Source organism: Alexandromys fortis, unplaced genomic scaffold, assembly GCF_014885135.2.
Source record: "Alexandromys fortis isolate MF-2015 unplaced genomic scaffold, M_Fortis_MF-2015_v1.1 scaffold_87, whole genome shotgun sequence".
Lineage (NCBI taxonomy): Eukaryota > Metazoa > Chordata > Mammalia > Rodentia > Cricetidae > Alexandromys > Alexandromys fortis.
Genome location: NW_026067971.1, coordinates 1,377,178 through 1,384,332, shown reverse-complemented (window position 1 = coordinate 1,384,332; position 7,155 = coordinate 1,377,178). Strand labels below are relative to the sequence as shown.

The 7,155-nt window shown below is 45.6% G+C and overlaps 1 protein-coding gene across 1 annotated transcript in view; it reads left to right on the top strand.

Moving 5' to 3' along the window:
• The first annotated feature begins 1,987 nt into the window (after positions 1-1,987).
• The window catches only part of Plac8 (placenta associated 8), a 21,681-nt gene continuing 16,513 nt past the window's right edge, over positions 1,988-7,155 (top strand). The window contains exon 1 of the mRNA XM_050155825.1: positions 1,988-2,170. The gene's annotated coding sequence lies outside the window, so the exon portion shown is untranslated. The remainder of the gene's footprint in view (positions 2,171-7,155) is intronic.

Sequence of the window (7,155 nt, the reverse complement as noted above, 5' to 3'; positions counted from 1 at the left end):
TGCAGGTGGAGAATGGCTCCTTCTCCTTTGGGGACTGACTGCCCACTAGGAATCTGACCATGCTCCAGCGAATATATGGAACTCACAGAATGGACTTGGTTTTTGTTGTTGTTGTTTCGTTTTGATGTTTTTTTTTTGGCAGGGGGCAGTCACTGTTGAAAAGGGTATACATGGGAAGACTGGGAGGTAAGCCTGATTGGGGTGCATGATGTGAGATTCCCAAATAATCAATATAATAATAATAATAATAATAATAATAATAACGGCAACCCCACAAGGCCATGGTATCTCCCACCAGGTCTAATGGGGCATGCATGTACACTGGCATACTTCTGCCTTTGTACTTTCCATCATCCAATCAGGGGCAACTGTCCTTCTTGGCGTATTTCCCACCCATATGTCCAACCTACATGGAATCAACCCCACCTGTAAAGATGAGGCATAATAAATCAAACAATCTTGTTGAGAGTAGTGAAGATCATGTGGCTTATTATCTCCCATAAACAATAGCCCCCAGCATTTCAGAAAATATCTGTCCTTGGGCAAGGGGCTTACAGGATAGAGGCATTTTAATTTTGTGGATCTCTTAGGTACAGTAATTAAAGCATAAAGCATAGCTTTGGCTCTCACAATATGCCACCAAAAGCATTAAGAACCATGCCTGCGATGGTGGCGCACGCCTTTAATCCCAGCACTCGGGAGGCAGAGGCAGAGGCAGGCAGATCTCTGTGAGTTCGAGACCAGCCTGGTCTACAGAGCTAGTTCCAGGACAGGTTCCAAAGCCACAGAGAAACCCTGTCTCGAAAAAAAAAAAAAAAAAAAAACAAAAAAAAGAAGAACCATGCCTGCAGGTCCAGTGAGATAACCCAGCAGTTAAAGGCATTTGCAGTTAAACCTAACGATTGAGCTAGAGAGATGGTCCAGCAGTTACCACTGGATGCTTAGTCAGAGGACCTAGGTTTGATTCCCAGCACCCACCTAGTGGTTCATAGCCATCTGTAACTTTAGTTCCAGGGGGTCCAACATCCTCTTTTGGCCTCTGTGGGCACCAGGCGCACATGTACATGGTGTGTGTGCACACACACACAAAACACACACACACAAAAAATAAATTTAAAATGTTTTTAAAAAGTTGAAGGGGGAAAAAAAAACTGACAATCTTATTTTGATTCTGGAATACACTTGCATGCACACACCCCTGAACAGTGGCTCATAGCTGTAATCCCAGAATTCCTCCGAGAGATAAGAGACAGGGGAATTGCTTGAAAGCTCACAGCTATGCAGAACATCTGGACCAAGAGACAAGGCTTTTTCAGCAGATGGAAGGAGAGAACGGACTTCTAAAAGCTGTCTTCTGACCTCCACGTGCAGGCTGTGGTGCCTGCGTACGTGGGGAGTTACCACAGAGACAGGAAGGTGGGGAATAGTAACAACAACCACACATTTTAAAATAAAAAAAAAAAATAACACATAGCAAGTGCTCGATCAGTTACGGGAAACAAAGCTGCAGAGGGCTAAGTGTGTGGGTGATCAGAAGAGCCCTCACCTAGCATGTGGTGGTTATGGGTTCAGCCCCCAGCACCTCAGGGAGGAAGAGGGAGGGAGGGAGGGAAGAAGACGAAAGAAAAAGACAAAGAGAAATGTCAGATCAGAAGCCCTGCGTGGTGGAGCACATCTTAAATCCCAGTGCTCACGAGACGGAGGCAGACAGATCTCTGAGTTCCAGACCATCCTAAGGTATGAGTTCTAAGGCAGTTGGGACTACGTACAGTAGTCTCAAGAAACAAGCAAAATGAAGAGCAGTGTGATGGGTCTGTAATTCCAGGTCGCCTAATGCTTCCCTGTTTATTATATTAGAAGAGGAAATTAAGGTGTGAGAATCAGTAAGTTTTGCCAGCAGGTAATACCGACCAACTGCTGAACGATTCCCATCTGTTCCTGCCCCGTAAAGGTGTACGTTGTCCAGTGTAAGGACAGGAACAGGCCCTATTTGGTAAGAGATAGCTTTGGGCGACTTTGCCTGGATTACCACAGCCAATCAGGACACAGGACTCTGCTCTTTGGACTACAGGCTGCTCCTGAAAACCGATCACTTCGCCCCCCAGAGCTCACTTCTAGTAAGATTCTACTCCAGCCTGCAAGACACTTCCTGCTCCCAGCCCTCTAGACCGTGAGTACTCTGGTATTGTGAACATATTTAGAGATGGGGAAGTTTCCTTTACAAGTGATTTCATTGCCTTCTCTTATTCCTACCATAGCTTGAGATTCTGGTGAAAGATTAGATTTTCTTTTCTTACCTAATTGCTTTAAATTTAGTGAATTTAGCAAAACTCAGCGACTTTGCTAAGCATCCTGTTTGGAAACAACTCAGCTGGAAACCTCTGGGAGCTCTGTGTCCAGAGGGAATGCATTTTATGTGCTTTATTTACTGATTTGAGACCTGATCCTTCCTCTATTCACCGGAGCTGGTTGAGTTTCTTTGTGAATGAAAGATGTTTATCCGTTTAAACTACCTGGCAGAAGGAGATGGGATGACTGTAGGTTTAGCTGATGAAGTTTGAGAATCCTTGGGCATTCTCGTGAACACAAAAATCTAACTACTCTAGAAGTTTAAGTCCGGTACTCGCTGATGTGCAAAACGAGAAAAGCCACCTTTCGCGTCTCACATTTGATAACTCATGAGAGGAGAGGTCATTGTGTGACGGGATTGTTTCAGTCAGAACAGAAAAAAAAAAGAAATTATAATATTAATATACAGTAGAAGAAGAAAATCTAAGTCTGTGGGGTGCTCTGAGGCAGAAATATAGGTGCAAGAATGAATCCAAGACTAATAGATAAATTTAAGATGTTGCATGTGAGCCAAACATCACAAGATTTCCTTACAAAGAGACTTCTGAAGGAAGTGTTGTTCACTTACTTTTCAGAGCTTGGCCCCACAGATTCCTGTTTCAACCTCCTCATCTCCATTTTTTTTCTTCTTTTTTTCCGGAGCTTTATCACTCTGTCCCGTTGTGCATTCAGAGCCATGGACCGCAGAGCAGAGCTCTGAGCAGGGTTATCCTGATAGACAAGGAATTGCAGGCTTCTCCTTGATCCACAAGACTTTTCACACAGGCGGGTGGTCAGTACATGGCTTGTAAGTGTTGGGGGGGGGTGATTATGAGTAACAGAGGGAAGTGGACAAACCAAAAGTCAGAGGGCACCAGGTGCACCAGGATCTCCACCCCAGTCAAGGGTCCCGTGAGCTGATTCTGCACGTGCTCTTCAAACGTGGGTGGGGGAGAGGGGCTGGCAGGGGCTGTGTCCGCCTGGGGAAAGAAACACCCTTTTTATAATTGTCATCAAAGCAGCCACATGCCCTGTGACACAGAGGCCGCAGCCACGAAGACGCTAATTACAAAACTCCCAGACCCTAGCCAGGAATCTGCATGGCCCACAAGCCTTCCGAGTGCTTTGAGACAGGTCTGGCAGAAACGAAGATATTCTAAAAAGACACTCTTTACCAGTCAGTTAAAACCACAGACCTCCAAGACGGACTTTCCCCCAGGAATCTCATGCTGGGAGAAGGAAAAGACTTTTAGCCAAAGGGAAGCGTCCCTTGGAAAGGGATTCTGCGCAGTTCTGGCAGTCAATCAGGCCACCTTCCAGGATGCTGCTGACGCCCACGTGGGGCTTCGATAAGTGGCAGCCTTCCCTTCAAACTTCAGTCGGGATCCAGAGGACAGATTTGTGGACGGGGGATGGACTGGTAGGGGTGTTGCTGGATTCCTCTTCTTCTTTTTTTTTTTTTTCTTTTTTTGCTTTCCACTATTTATTTGACTCTCAATTGGCTTATTGAGGGTGGGTGGACAACATGGTTTGGCGCACAGCCTCATAAACTCTGAGACATAAGCATAAGGTCACAGAACACTCAGAAACATAGATAGAATTAGGGTGATGTAACACGAGGCAGATGCCGGGCAGATAATTTTTTCTTCACTTCCTGGTGACCTTTCATTAGAGTTGACTAAGGTTAAAGGCTGCCACATCTCGATGGTTGAAGCCAAAAGGAAAAAAAAAAAAAAAAAAAAAAAGTCGGGTCTCTGAGACTGTCTGCTTTGGTTTTCCACTTTGTTGTAACTTCCAAGGGCTGCAGAATTGTGACATGCTCGCAAGCGTAAGAGCGCCCTGAGCGAGTCTGCTGGCCGACTTCTCTCAGTGCTTTGTGGCTAGTTCTTCTGTTGGAGGGATCATGGGCAGGGCAAGAGAGATGAGCTTCAGCGTGGTCAGGGAGCATTTCTCTGAGCTTCACTCTGGCTCCGCCTCTCGGCTCTTTAACTGAGCAGGAGGCGTTTCTTCTAAAAAAGACATCGTGGGCTAGACAGCAGCGGAAAACCCTCCTCAGAAAGGGGGGGGGGGGGCGAGAGGCAAATGGCTATCCCGGGTGGCTAGTTCCCTCTAGGGCTGATCTTCTAGACAGTACAGAGCAGCTTCCTCCACCACAGCTATCGGCTACCTTCTCGGTCAGGAGGGTATCTATTGGTTGCAAAACCGGTCGTTCCACCCCGCCCACCCCTCACCCTTGCTTGGCTTCAGTTCCGCACCTCACTGTTTCCCACCTCCAAAAGAGGAAGTTAGCTGGGCATAGAGTGCCATGATAGAACACCCGCCTAACACCGCAAGAAGCCCTCGGTTCAAGAGAGAAAAAGAAATTCATGAAAGAAGCATGCAGCATTTTGATTTATTATTTTATTTGTAATTAGAAATAAGAAAAAATTAGAATACCAAAGAGACTAAAAATAATTTCCATATGTGTAAGGCATATTATATATGTTTTCAAATTTCTCCTGGGTTTAAAAAAAAAATGAAAAGGGGGGGGAGGCGCTGGAGAGATGGTTCCATGATTAAGAGCACTGGCTGCTCTTCCAGAGGTCCTGAGTTCAATTCCCAGCAAGCATACGGTGGCTCACAACCATCTATAATGGGATCCAATGCCCTCTTATGGTATGCAAGCTTATCATAAGAACACTCATACAGTAAATAAATAAATAAATACATACATACATAAAGTTTTTAAAAAATGAAAAAGATAGGAGGTTTTGTTATAGTTATCGTTACAATTTTTTTCTTCCTGCCTCCACCTCCTAGGTGCTATGATTACAGGCACCACCACCCTGGCTAGTAACACACATCTTAGACTGACTGAGAACTGTTTAGACCACTAGCAGAGAAAAGAAAATATATTTACCAATGATCTGGCAATAAGCAGATAGATGCTCATGTACAATGCTTTGCCTTGGGGCAGACTGTGTGCACTTTATAAGCCCTTTGCTCAAAGTCTACCTAACCCAGTGTAAACCCACAAACACCCGCAACAGGCCGAGGGAGGGTTGCCAGGAAGGGAGTAATTACAGAACCACAGGACCGTAGTTTTCTCTGGGAACCCTCCAGATGCCCACTGTTCTGTTTTACAGTCACAGCGCGGATTATCACTTTCCTCTGGGAGGATAGCAGAAAGATGCTCCTTCACTCTCTCAACTGATGTCTACCAAATGCCAGCGATGTGCTGCACGTGTGCTTGAGCCCAGGAGAACTACAGCTATAGCCAGGCCGTGGTGGCACACGCCTTTAATCCCAGCACTCGGGAGGCAGAGGCAGGCGGATCTCTGTGAGTTCGAGGCCAGCCTAGTCTACAGGAGCTAGTTCAAAACTACGGAGAAACCCTGTCCAGAAACAAACATGTAAACGAAAACAACCTGCAGCTGTCGATGAGGCTTACTCCCCTTAAAGATGTTAGTTGCCGGTTTTTATAAAAGATATGAACACTAATTCTAACTTTTTGTTGTTGCTATTGCTATTGTTGGGCTCCAGCGGGGCAGCTCACACGTTAAACAAGTACTCCAGCACAGCTCTATGTCCCCCAGTCCAAACAGTCTTTCCAGCACTATCGCAAAAATAATCAATTATAAAGATAAAAGTGAAAAACTGTTATCACCTGAGGTAACCACCCAGTATTATCAGCTACTCTTTCATATTCTTTCTGGCATTTGAATATTCAAAGGCAATGCAAAATAAATTTGAATACAAATTTTTCTATTTCTTTTCTATTTTCTAAAATGCTTTGCTCTCCAAGGCATTGTGGTAAGTAATCGCTCAGAATATGATTTCTGGCTTCATAGTGTTGGACTTTGAGATGAAGGGAAGCTCTGGGGACTTCTGTGGGGAGGTCTGGACAGTTGGGGAAACTTGACTTCTCCCATTGCTGAGGGGCTTAGGGTCTGCTCACTCACCAGTGGGTGAAACGCGCCCTCTGTGAGGGCGCCAAGCACAGCCCCAGTCGATGGGGAAGTCGAGAACATCCTAGCTGGAGCCAGGGAAACCCCCTCCAGGGACAGGTGCCTGCTATGTTTTCCAAGTCTTCGTCTGTAAACACGGCTCACTGAACACCTGCCCACGTTACCTATGAAAAGGGTCAGCTACGAAATGAATTATTGCCATGTCTTTACTTTCTTTTCCTAGAACTGATGAAAAAAATAAGTTTGGGGCGCAGCTGTTGCATCCTGTAAAGATATTTCAAAAAAACTGGAAGATGGACACTCTAGTCCAAAAGGGGGGGGCAGGTTTTGGGGATGAGTTGTTGTAGTCCTTGCATGCAGGAGGCCCTGGATTCAATCCCCAGAATTGGGTGGGGCAAGAGGTCCAGAGTCCAAGATTATCCTTGGCTACAAACAATTTTAAGGGACCTTAAGCTATATGAGACCCTACTTCAAAAGAAAAAGAAAAAGCTGTATTGCATCCGGGCTGCTGAGTCAAGGTCTATGTAGAGATTTCTCGGGCGGGACACCAGGTGTGGCCCATGGCAGTCATAATTTTCAGATGGACTGCTTTTCTGGTCAACCAGCTGCTGCTATTCATGGTCGTCAGACCTTCTGGGTTCCACAAACACAAACAAAGTTTAGATTAGCCTGTTTTATGATGTAGTGTTAGCCCCTTTCCTGGAATAGCAAGCTTTATGGCCAGTCACTAGGGTACAAGAGGCATTGTTCAGGTTGCTGGGAGACAAACATTTTTCTTGACTGGAGTGGTCACTGGCTAGTTGCCCATGCTCCTGTGAGTAACACTAATTAAATTCTCTCTCTCTCTCTCTCTCTCTCTCTCTCTCTCTCTCTCTCTCTC